The sequence below is a fragment of the Pseudopipra pipra genome, chromosome W, assembly GCF_036250125.1.
Source record: "Pseudopipra pipra isolate bDixPip1 chromosome W, bDixPip1.hap1, whole genome shotgun sequence".
Classification (NCBI taxonomy): domain Eukaryota; kingdom Metazoa; phylum Chordata; class Aves; order Passeriformes; family Pipridae; genus Pseudopipra; species Pseudopipra pipra.
Window position 1 is genome coordinate 49,750,236 of NC_087580.1, and position 12,376 is coordinate 49,762,611.

The 12,376-nt window shown below is 45.6% G+C and overlaps 1 pseudogene; it reads left to right on the forward strand.

Moving 5' to 3' along the window:
* Positions 1-803: 803 nt before the first annotated feature.
* LOC135405064 (pro-neuregulin-1, membrane-bound isoform-like) lies at positions 804-5,035 on the forward strand (annotated as a pseudogene).
* Positions 5,036-12,376: the final 7,341 nt, after the last annotated feature.

A 12,376-nucleotide genomic window follows, 5' to 3' on the forward strand; every position in this document is an offset into this window, starting at 1 on the left:
CCCGCTGAAAGCAACTTGGTCCATCGTGAAGAGCCGGCCCCCCCAAGAAGTGTCTCTGCTTTTTATAAAGTTTTTTGAGAGCACCTGCCCCGGAGAGGTGTGGCCAGCACCGCCCCGTCAGGGCTCTGAATCCCACCCCTTCTGTTATGTAAGTGCACCCCTCCTGCGCGTGCGTGAGCACCTTGGAAATCCCCTGACGCAGGCGCAGTGATTTGGGGGGGGTCTTCCCAATTGAGTCTGGGGGATGACCTTCAGCACCATCATCATCACTTTGTCCTCCAACTGCCCCTGACGAGCAATTGACCAATCACAACAGACCAATTAAAACAGTTTACACAGAAGCTCTCCCTCCAAGGCCAAGTTCACTGCTTTATCAGGAGACTTGGCAGGAGAAAACATAAACTAACTGCAGGTGGCTAGGGCCAAACACAGACCAAAAAATAACATCCCAACTTCGTCCCGATACAGGCATCAGTAGTGAATTATTGCTTTTGCATTGCTTTGTACCCTCCCCCTCCTTCCTTCACTTATTAAACTGCCTCTATCTCAACCCATGAGTTTTCTCACTTTTGCTTTTCCTATTCTCTCCTGCATGCTACTGGGTGGAAGGAATAAGCAAGCAGCTCTGTGGCTGGCTGGGGTCAACCCACCACATAGGCTCATATATCATAGGACTAATATCATCAAGAATGTTTACTTTGTATTTACAGTCTAGTGTGAGGATACTGAGGATCTTAAGAGAAACTTCTGCCTTTTTCCCTTACAGACAACAGGATCATCACCATTTATGTGTCCCTGCCTACATGCTTGCAAATTTTGTGCATGTGTCCTTTTTCAGGTATGTCTCAGGTATGACCACACCTGATCAGGTCACTTGTAGATTTTCACACACTGACTTCTCCAAAGTCATCTTCTTCCAAAATATGCCCACTAGTTTCCAGTTTAACCACATCTGTCTCTCTGTGGCCACGAGTCTTTTCATGAAAGAGCAGATCTTGCTGTTTCTGATCCCCCCACTGCAAGTATGGGAGAAGTATGACCACCAGCTTCAGCAGTTCAACTCCCTCCACCACATTTCTGCCTAAAGGAGCAAAAGTCTGCCACCTAGTCCCCTGAGAATATTAGAGGAAGTAGGAAAAATCCTTGCTTCCAATTTAAGAAAACGGCAAAAATACCTTCAGGACAAGGAAAATTGCAGCAGGGCCCAGTCCTGTTTAACATCTTTATTGATGATTTAGATGAGGGGATTGAGTGTATCATCAGCAAATTTGCTGATGACACTAAATTGGGAGGGAGTGTCGACCTGCTGGAAGGCAGGAGGGCTCTGCAGAGGGATCTGGATAGACTTGAGAGATGGGCTGATTCCAATGGGATGAAGTTCAATAAAGCCAAGTGCCGGGTCCTGCACTTTGGCCACAACAACCCCATGCAGCGCTACAGGCTGGGCACAGAGTGGCTGGAGAGCAGCCAGGCAGAAAGGGACCTGGGGGTACTAATTGACAGGAAGCTCAACATGAGCCAACAGTGTGCCCAGGTGGCCAAGAAGGCCAATGGGATCTTGTCCTGTATCAAAAATAGTGTGGCCAGCAGGAGCAGGGAAGTGATCCTTCCCCTGTACTCTGCGTTGGTGAGGCCACACCTTGAGTATTGTGTTCAGTTCTGGGCCCCTCAGTTCAGAAAGGATATTGAGGTGCTGGAGCGGGTCCAGAGAAGAGCAACAAGGCTGGTGAAGGGACTGGAGCATAAGTCCTATGGGGAGAGGCTGAGGGAGCTGGGGTTGTTTAGCCTGGAGAAGAGGAGGCTCAGAGGTGACCTCATCACTGTCTATAACTACCTGAAGGGAAGTTCTAGCCAGGTGGGGGTTGGTCTCTTCTCTCAGGCACTCAGCAATAGGACAAGGGAGCACGGGCTTAAGCTCCGCCAGGGGAAATTTAAGTTGGATATCAGGAGAAAATTCTTTACAGAGAGAGTGATCAGGCATTGGAATGGGCTGCCCAGAGAGGTGGTGGATTCACCATCCCTGGAGATTTTTAAACGCAGATTGGATGTGGCACTGAGTGCCATGATCTAGTAAACGGACTGGATTTGGACCAAGGGTTGGACTCGATGATCTCGGAGGTCTTTTCCAACCCAATCGATTCTATGATTCTAAGAAGTTCTTTATTGCAGCGCTGGGTGCAATCCTAAGTCACATGGGCCTAGAAAGCACACTGCCATTTGAAAAACGTGCCTTTTTGTATTCTCTTGGTTACATAAGCTGTTACATATTCAGTGGGTGTCAGGTATTTTACCTTAAAAGGTAATTTCTCAGACTCAGGAGTGGGTGTTACCCTCCCTCTTGATTGATTTGTGACATACCCCCCTGTACATTGTACAGAGGGGTCTCTCCGCACACAAAGGCCGACCATGCGGGAGAGGGTACATTTTTATTTTTATATTTTTCCCTATTCCTGGCTGCAAAGGTTCCCTGGCATGAGGCCCAGACAGGACCTTCCACCTTACAACTTTCGCGATACACCTAAAAAACCCCTTGGAATCAAATGAAAGAAAAGACAGTCCCACCCCCTTCTGTTTTCCACTGAATTCATTTTGCTTATAATAAAACCAGATTATTTATTTCTCATAAGGATGAGGAATATGGGGCAATGCAAGACTACGAGCTAGCACAGGAGCCTCCAAAGAAATTCATCAGCATCGAGAGGGTAAAAAGAACAAAGACTGATGGTCATATTTCCAGCAGAGTGGAAATAGGCTCTGACACAAGTTCTGAGAGTGAAATAGAAAATGAAAGAATAGGTGAAGATACACCTTTCCTGAGTATACAGTACCCCATGCAACCAAACAAGAAGTGGCCACTTCATACCGAATGTCTGAGAGCAGTAATTCACTTCACACAAGAAGAATTGCAAACAAGGTTGTCCAGTGTAATAGCTAAGACCCTATCACTGTATAAAACATAAACAAAATACATAGAGTCACATGTAAAACTTTATTTTCTATAATGAAGTATTCCACCATTAAATTAAACAATTTATTTTATTTTAGAAATTCCGCTATCAGAAAACAGGAAAGGAAATAAAACTTTTATAAATTATGTATATACAGTTAAGTGCTATATGTAGCATTTTTTGTAATATTTCAAAATGGAGAAAGATATCAATGATGCCCTTATGTTATCATGCATTGAGAGCAAGTTTTGTATTGTTATAAAGATATCTGTCCCATCACATTTTGAGAACCTTTCTAATCTTCAATGGCCCTGGCTTTCTGTGAACAGCATTATGATGCCTGAATAGATAATTTGCAAGAATTTGAGAAGTCCCTGTTTTCTTGTAGACTCCCCAAATAAAAAAGTCCTGTAATTTTCTTTCCACTCCACCCACATCAGAATCCCCCCTCAAAACATAAAAAAATCCCTCAAATTGAAAAACTAACAAGAAACTCCCGTTTTCTTCAACAAGTTTTATTGGATTTGAATATTGGAAATTAATTTTATCTGTTGTCTACCTTCCAAAAGGTTTGCTTCATTGGGTCCTAGGGCAATAGTAGATCCAACAGCATGCTACTATTATTAATTTTTTCAGGATAACATAAAACAAGCATTGTATAATATTGATTGCATAAAGAAATAAATGTTGTGATTTTAAATGAAATGTATCATTAATCAGAGGTCAGTTTGTACTCACTATGCATGGTCATTTCATTACTTTACCTATATTGATTTATCTCTTAGAAAATGTATTCAGGATAGCTGAGGCTTTGAACCCAGTATTCTGGAAAAAAAACCCAAGACAACAAAAATTTCAGCCAAACTATACTCAACTTACCCTTTGTGCCACGTTCTTGTCCAAGTTAGATTGAGGGAAATAAGTCTAGGAAGTTATGTCAGATGCAAACCAAGGGAACTAGGGTCCCAATTCAGTAAATTATTTAAGTATATGCTTATGTTAATCTCAGAAAAACTTATCTTTAGACTCACACTTAGGATAAGACTCTAAATTATTGTACTGCTAGACTCCCACTGATACATTCAGGATATGTGTAAAGTTAAGCACGTGCTTAAGGGTTTTACACACTGATTTGAGACCTGAGAGAAGACTAGTAAATCACAGAATCACAGAATGGTTCAGGTTGAAAGGGACCACAACGGGTTATCTAGTCCAACCTTCCTGCTCAATCAGGGTCATCCTAGAGCACACGGCACAGGATTGCACCCAGATGGTTCTTGAATATATCCAGTGAGGGAGACTCCACACCCTCTCTGGGCAATCTGTTCCAGGGCGTGTTCACCCCCACAGGAAAGAAGTTCTTCATGTTCAGGTGGAACTTCCTGTGCATCATAGAATCATAGAATATGCTGAGTTGGAAGGGACCCATCAGGATTGCTGCCTGAAAGAATCGATCAGGAGCCAAAAAATTACTCACCAGGCAATTATTAGTAGAGATAAGAGAGTAGTTTAAATAGAAGGCCTTCAACCACCATGGGAATACAGATGTGTGCTCCATGTCCAGGGGGTTCCACAATTTAAGGTATTATCCCAACCAATCCCAGATCTATTCGCCCCTCAGATCCTCCCAGTTCTACCCCCCTGGCACCCCCCTCTGGAAATTGAGGGGTTCTGAGGCCCCCTCTTCCTCATCTTCCTCTTTATCACAGCACATCCAGTCCTTGGAGCTCCTCCAAAGTTCTGGGTTTTGAAGGATGCTTTGTCTGTTGTGGTATCTTGTAGAGGCCTGGGGTGCGATGTTCTTAAACAGAAAGAAGGTCTACCTTGAGGGAAGTCTAAACAAGCTAAAGGAACTTAGAAAGTTAGATATGAAATGGGGTAATAGGGTTGGGTAAATGTGTAAACTGCTGTGCTAAAGGGTGAGTTAACTACAGCTTCTAAAAATCTACAAAAAGCTCAAAATCCAAAAAATCCATAGGCATTGGGATCATCAAGTACAACTCTTAGCCCTGCACAGGACACCATAAGAGTCACACCAGGAGCCTGAGAGCGTTGTGCAAATGCTTCTTGAACTCAGACAGGCTTAGTGCTGCGATCACTTCCCTGGAGAACCTGTTCCAGTGCTCAACCACCCTTTGGGTGAAAAACCTTTTCCTGATATCCAACCTAAATCTCCCCTGCCTTAGCTTCACGCTATTTCCTCGAGTCCTGTCACTGGTCACCAGAGAGAAGAGATCAGTACTTGCCCCTCTGCTTCCCCTTGTAAGGATGTCGAAGACCGCAATGAGGCCTCCCCTCAGTCTCCTCCAGGACGAACAGACCAAGTGACCTCAGCTGCTCCTCATAAGGCTTCCCTTCTAGACCCTTCACTATCCTCATAGCTCTCCTTTGGATGCTCTCTAATAGCTTAATGTGTTTTTTATATTGTGGCACCCAAAACTGCACACAGTACTCAAGGTGAGCCCACACCAGTGCAGAGCGGAGCGGGACAATCACCTCCCTCAACTGGCTGGTGATACTTTGCCTGATGCACCCCAGAACACAGTTGGCCCTCCTGGATGTCAGGGCACACTGCTGACTCATATTCAACTTGCTGTCGACCAGCACCCCCAAGTCCCTTTTCGTGATGCTGTTCTCCAGCTTCTCATTCCTTAATCTATACACACAACCAGGGTTGCCCCATCCCAGGTGCAGAAATCAGCACTTGCCCTTGTTAAACTTCATACCGTTGGTGATTGCCCATCTCTCTAATTTGTCAAGATCTCTGCAGGGCCTCTGTAGTGGTTTAAACCAAGTTTTCCCCCCTGAAGCTAAGAAAAAGTGGTAAAACCCCCAAGGGGTGGTAACCCCTGGAAGTTTTGAAGTTTTGTCCAATGGGCACTCCTGCAAAATGTAAACATACCACAAGCAAATGGAAGAGAAGAGTTGTAGTTTGGTGATAGAAGAAGTAGCCATGTTGTAAGACCACGAGGAAGGAGCTCGGAGCCCCTTGGGGCCTCTGGGGCCCCCCAGCCCCAGTTGGGGGCTACGGAGACGTGGAACAATGTTAAGCTGGTCTATGTGTCTGCAGCTATGAAGGCTTCTCTCCACCGTGGGCAGCGACAGGAGCAGTGACAGACCAACACTGGCCGGAGAAGGTGGCAGAGAACCAGGAGAGATAAGACCAAGCAACAACAGAAGCATGCAGCACCGCAGAGAAGACTCTTGGAAGGAGAACCGGAAAAGAAAAAGAGAGCCAGCAGCAAAGCTACAGAGTTTTTGGGGGTAAGAACTGAACCAGACACCCCCCCCCAAAACTCCTTTGAGACCTCCGGGAAAGGAGGGACATGGACTCCTATTAAGGAGAAGAGTTTTGGACATGCAGCACCGGAGAGAGAGAGGAGCTGAGAAGCTCAGTCGTCCTGAGAGCTGAGCCAGGACGGTGTGGGAGGTTGACCTTAGGGGCCCTCCCTTGCTGCAAGCTACAAAGAAGCTTGCAGCCTGAGACAGGGCACAGAGGCCCTGCAAGGAACTTGAATCTCCTGAAGATACCAGACTGTCACGAAGACCCCCCTGCGTCTCGTGATATGACCGTGGTGGAACGACCTTGTCTGGGGTAACGTAGCCCACGGAGGAAGACCCTCGTTGAAGACGGGTGGTCAAGGGGGATACCTCCCTCGTGAGTGCTGGCAGAGATCCAGCTATCAACTGCTGCATGTGAAGAAGACAGATTGCTGCATTAGAAGATATTCCTGCTTAGAGACTGGAAGGGATCTGTCCTTTTTCCCTCCTGGACTTTTATTTGGAGGGGAGAAGAGATCTGATCCATTGTAAATACTTATGTCATGGTAGAGATAGTTGTGATCATGTGTGTAATGTATTATAATATTTATTTGTACAGTCATTGTAATATATTCCCTTTCCCCCATTTGTAGTCTGGTGTGTTTTGTCTGGAAAAAACCCATCTCACATTGGATTGAGATGTGACAGGGGGCTAGGACTAGGGAATTAGGATTTTGGAGATCTCAAACCATGACAGCCTCCCTGCCCCCAAGGGAGTGGACAGCTCCTCCCAATTGAGCGTTGCCATCAAACTTACTTAGTATTCCTTGGAGTCCTGTATCCAGGTTGTTTATGAAGATGTTAAAGAGAACTGGGCAGAGGATGGAGCCCATTCTCTCTTGTCCTATTGCTTGGCACCACCAAACAGAGCCTGGCTCCATCCTCTGACACCTTCCCTTCAGATACTTATAGACATTGATAAGGTCCCCTCTCAGTCGTCTCTTCTCAAGACTGAACAGTCCCAGTTCCCTTAGCCTTTCTTCCTAAGAGACGTGGTCCAGTCCCTTAATCATCTTTGTCACCCTCCACTGGAAGCGCTCCATGAACTCCATGTCTCACTCATACTGAGGAGCCCAGAACTAGACACAGTGCTCCAGATGCAGCCTCACGAAGGCTGAGTAGAGGGGCAGGATCACCTCCCTTGACCTGCTGGCAATGCTCTTCCTTATGTGCACACCAGGATACCATTGGCCTTCTTGACCACAAGGACCCACTGCTGGCTCATGGACAGCTTGTTGTCTATCAGGACCCCCAGGTCCTTCTCCGCAGAGCTGATTTCCAGCAGGTTGGCCCCCAGCCTGTCCCGGTGCCTGAGGTTATTCCTTCCCAGGTACAGGACCCTGCATTTTCCCTTATTGAATTTCAGACAGTTCTTCTCTGCCCATATCTTCAACCTGTCAAGGTCCTTCTAAAGGGCTGCACAGCTCTCTGGGGTATCAGTCATTCCTCCCACCTTTGTGTCATCAACAAACTTGCTGAGGAGACATCTACCCCTTCATCCAAGCCATTGATGAATAAGTTAAATAATACCGAGTCCAGTATAGAACCTTGGGGGACACTATTAGTGATAGGCCCCCAACTAGATTCTGTGCCACTGATTACGACCCTCTGGGATCTGCCATTCAGCCAGTTCTCAATCCACCTCACCATCCACTCATCCAGTTCGCACTTCCTGAGTTTGCCTGAGTGTCGAAAGCCTTGCTGAAGTCGAGGTAGACAATATCCGCTAATCTCTCTTCATCCATCCAGGTAGCTGTTTCATCATAGAAGGCAATCAGGTTGGTCAAGCATGATTTTCCTTTAGTGAATCCATGATGAACTACTCCTGATCATCTTCTTGTCATCCATGTGGAAAGACATGGCCTCCAGAATGAGGCACTCCATCACCTTTCCAGGGATTGAGGTGAAGCTGACTGCCTGGTAGTTCCCTGGGTCCTCCTTCCTGCCCTTTTTGAAGACCATGGTGACATTTGCTTTCTTCCAGTCCTCAGGTACCTCTCCTTATCACCACAGCCTTTCAAAGATGATTATGAGTGGCCTCATTATGGTGTCCACTGGGTCTCTCAGCACTCATGGATGCATCCCATCAGGACCCAAGGACTTGTGGATGTCAAGTCTGCCCAGATGTTCTCTGACCCAATCTTCCTTGACCAAGGGAAAGTCTTCCTTCCAACATTCCTTTGCCCTGGTCTCTTGGATCAGAGATTCCTGAGGGCTGGTCTTGTCAGTGAAGACCAATGCAAAGACTGCCTTCTCTGTGTCCTCTGTCACCAGGTGTCATAGGTTTACTTGTTCTAAAAAAACAAGCAGGGAATTTTTCTCTCCCTTGCATCCCTGTAAAAGAAAGATGTTGAATGAGGGAGGAAGAAGGAGTTTGCCTAGGGTAATTGACACACACAAAGGAACTAACTAGCAGGCCTGCATTCCAAGCTGATGGCCCTCCTAAAACTGTGGGAAGCAGTGATGAGTTCTTTTTATTTGTCTCCTTGGAAATGGGGGCACTTGACTTTTGCCTTAACTCAGGCAAGGTGCATGTTGGAAAGGCTCCGAGGTCGTTTCATTCTCAGCCTGGTCATCTGGCTGTTTTCTGGCCTCAGCTTGCCTCTGTTTTCCTGCGCCCCATTCTGCCCCCAGCCCGGACCAGCTCAGACTTCATTGGAGAGGTTTGACCCACCTGCAGAGGAACTTTTTGGGGAGGAGGTCACCCTCTCCCTCCTCTGCTCCCGTGTTTGGCAGCAGTTTGTGCCCATCAATGAAGGGGGGGAAATCCCAGACACAGCCAGCGGCAGACAGCATGAGTTTCGTGGGAAGACCTAGCCTTCTTTCCCCTTTTCCCCTTCCCCTTCTCGAGGAGGGGGGGGGAAATCTTCATTGTCAGTTTCTCCTGCACACCAGGGCCCCTGCTATTAGGAGCAGGCATCCCCTGACTAGGGAGAGGGGGTACACCCCACAAGGCAGGCTGTGCTCTAGTAGTACAGGTATGAAAAATAAAAATACAGTTTTGTATATATACAGATGTATCATGAAGTTGTAAGATATTCAAGTTCCAAAGACTGACCTTGAGTATCAGGGTCTTTTTCGGCTGGATAAGGGAAATGTGAAAGTTCTTAAAAATTAGAAAGTTTTGAGGTCATGTTGTACATGAGGTTCCTTTTCTCTTTGGGATAAGAACAAAGGAAGATCCATCATCTTTGACAGGGGATGGCTTGCAGCCAATCGGGATAAAGGGAAAGCCCCTTTTCAGAGAAAAGAAACCTTTTTAAGCAAAAATGAATATATTAAAATTATCTGAAAAGGGTGGGGATTTTGTGAAACTATAAAATGTATGGAATTTAAACCAAAGGGGTCTTTCCCCGGAAACTCAGTGCGAGAAAGACCCAACGCATTGAAAAAATTCTTCCTTGTTTCTTTGTTCCCTGAGTTTATGCTGTCTTTCTAAATTTAAAAAGAGGGATATTTCCCACAGTTTTGGTGCCAAAACCCGGGAATTCTAAGCCCGTTGGCCCCAGGAGGAGGTACTATGGTTCTTGAAAAGTGCATCCACCCATTTTTGGCAGTTCGGGGACTTGGTGCCTGTTTTTGGATCCATTGAGGCAAAGAACTCGGGACAGACAGACGTGGAACAAAGAGAAACAACAGAAGAACCAGCTGGTAACTTTAAATTAAGGCTGCAGCAACATTAAGCTACATACACAGATCCCTGTAAGACTCCAAAATGGTCTATTTTAAGTGTGATAAACAAAGTCTCGAGTTTCTATAAGTTTTTGAATAAGAGTTTATTATATGGTAAAACCAAGCAGCTGGCTGGGTGACAGAAATGGGGACCAGTTTCCCAAATCTGACTTCAGGGTACATTTAGTATTTATCTTAACTACTTCATGCATAGTAATTATATCATATACGTATACATTCTACAGGTTTTTGTTAAGTATTTAATATATGGGTTTTCTTACAGCTAAAGCTAAAAGGGTTATCTCTACAACCGGTCATAATTCATGCATTCTTGGATGAACAGGCGCCTAAAGATTTAAAGTTCTACCATATTTTATTCTTAGGATAGTAGGGAGGTTTTAGGGTCTCTTGACCTTGTAAGGGTCTGTTTTATTTCTTTATGGGGGTGTAATTAAGTTTTACAACCCGTTTGTTTTATTTTGATGTAATCACCCATTTGTTTCACGAATCACAATTATTTATCACATTAAGTAAGAGAGTGAGTGTGCTTATGAGGGAAACATATCTGAGGGGGAAGTTGGAGTCTCTCTCTTTCTCTTTCTGTCTCTTTCTCTCTGGGGAAGCAGCTGCATTGCTCAGATGCCAGGAGGAAAAGGGGGGTGGTGAGAGAAGGAGTGGGAGCCACACCACGCGTCCCCAGGGTCCCATCAGAGAGGTGGGAGGCCCCGGAGTTCCACTGCAGAGGCGGTGGGGCGCAGCAGGCGGCCCCAGGGTCCCGCCAGAGAGGGATGCCTCCTAGCATCGGCCCCCGGGCGAGAGAGGAGGGGCGTACCTCCCAGCACCGACCTCCGGGCGAGAGAGGGAGGTGTGCACCTGCACAGCTCCTCCACCAAGCTGCAGGTCCCAGTGTGAGGTAAAAAAAAAAAAAAAGGAAGACCCTACACAAAACACATGCTATCACTATTGAAATGGGGGAATGGGGGGTAAATCCAGCAAAGGGGATGCAGAAAAGAAAGGGGAAAAGGTATCATAAAGGCCACTTCAAATCCCTCAAGACAGCCCATTGGGAAGGATGCTAGATTCCTGGGGAGAGACAAAAAGGACACGGGGAAAGGATAAAGCCACAATGATCCAATATTGCATGTACAAATAGACAAAAGGACCTATAAGGGAAGACTATCTCTATTGGCCTCAATTTGGCTCATTTGAAGGTTGGATTTGCAGAGCATTAAATTGCTATGTCAGTACAAAAGAGCCTTCTAATGCAAGAGAGCGATTACGCTGCATGCTGGGTGGGGACCATAGATTTGTTCCCAGTCTCTACAGCAAACGGAGCTAATAAACATCAGAAGAAAAAGAAGGACAAACTTGCTCAACTTGAAAGTGCAAAAGCAAGCCATTTTATACACTTTAGATACATGGTTACATCATTAATTATACATATTAATAAGTAGGTTGGTCTCTGGGGGGGTCTTTCCAGACACGTGCAATTTTCTACTGTGGGGGTCTTCTCCTCAAGCCTTCATCCCTCTGGTGGTCGCCATGGACGTCTTCCTCAATTTGACCTCTTCAATTAGGTGACTTGAATTCTTCAAGCTTGCAGAATCCTGGCTCTGGGCCTTCTAGATCTTATTCAAATGTCTAGTTTACCTAACTTATTTCTGTGTGTGTACTACTCCTATTCTTTCTATAATAAGGCCTTTGGTCCAGTGAGCAGAACAGAACATGATATTAACCAGTGCTCCTAAAATGTTCTTCTAGCAAAACAGGTATTGAGGTTTCTTAGCAGGCCAAGACATCTCAGTTAACTCTTTTAGGCCTGGCTCCTGTTTCAAGAGAACGGGAGTCAGAAGCACCTGAAGCACCTGAAAGACTCTATCCCCTTAGAGAGGTTCCAATGCAGGGAATGCAAGGGGGTGTGGGATTTGTAAATGCCCCACTAACCAACTCTGAAGTATGGGAATTTCAGAAAGAAATGAAAAAGTTATTGGAGAACCCACTGGGCTTAGCTGAACAATTTGATCAATTTTTAGGCCCAAATATGTACATATGGGATGAGATGCAGTCTATAATGGGAATGTTGCTTTCAGGGTTTGGGACCAGGAACATCCCCAAGGGATAAATGGACGGGGAAGAACAAAAAATGCTGATTGCACGTCCAAACTGGGACCAGAATACAGACGGGGGAAGACAGAATATGACTGATTACAGAAATTGCATTAAAGGAATTAAAGAGGCAGCCCCTCGAGGACACAATACTGCTAAGGCTTTTGATGAAAAGCAAACCAAAGATGAGTCACCGTCTGAATGGTTAGAAAGATTAAAGAACATACAGCGGTATTCAGGGGTCCAGATGGACAGTCCAGCAGGACAGCAATTGTTGAAAGCCTTTTTTGTGACTCATTTGTGACCAGATATTTGAAAAGTTGGAGGAC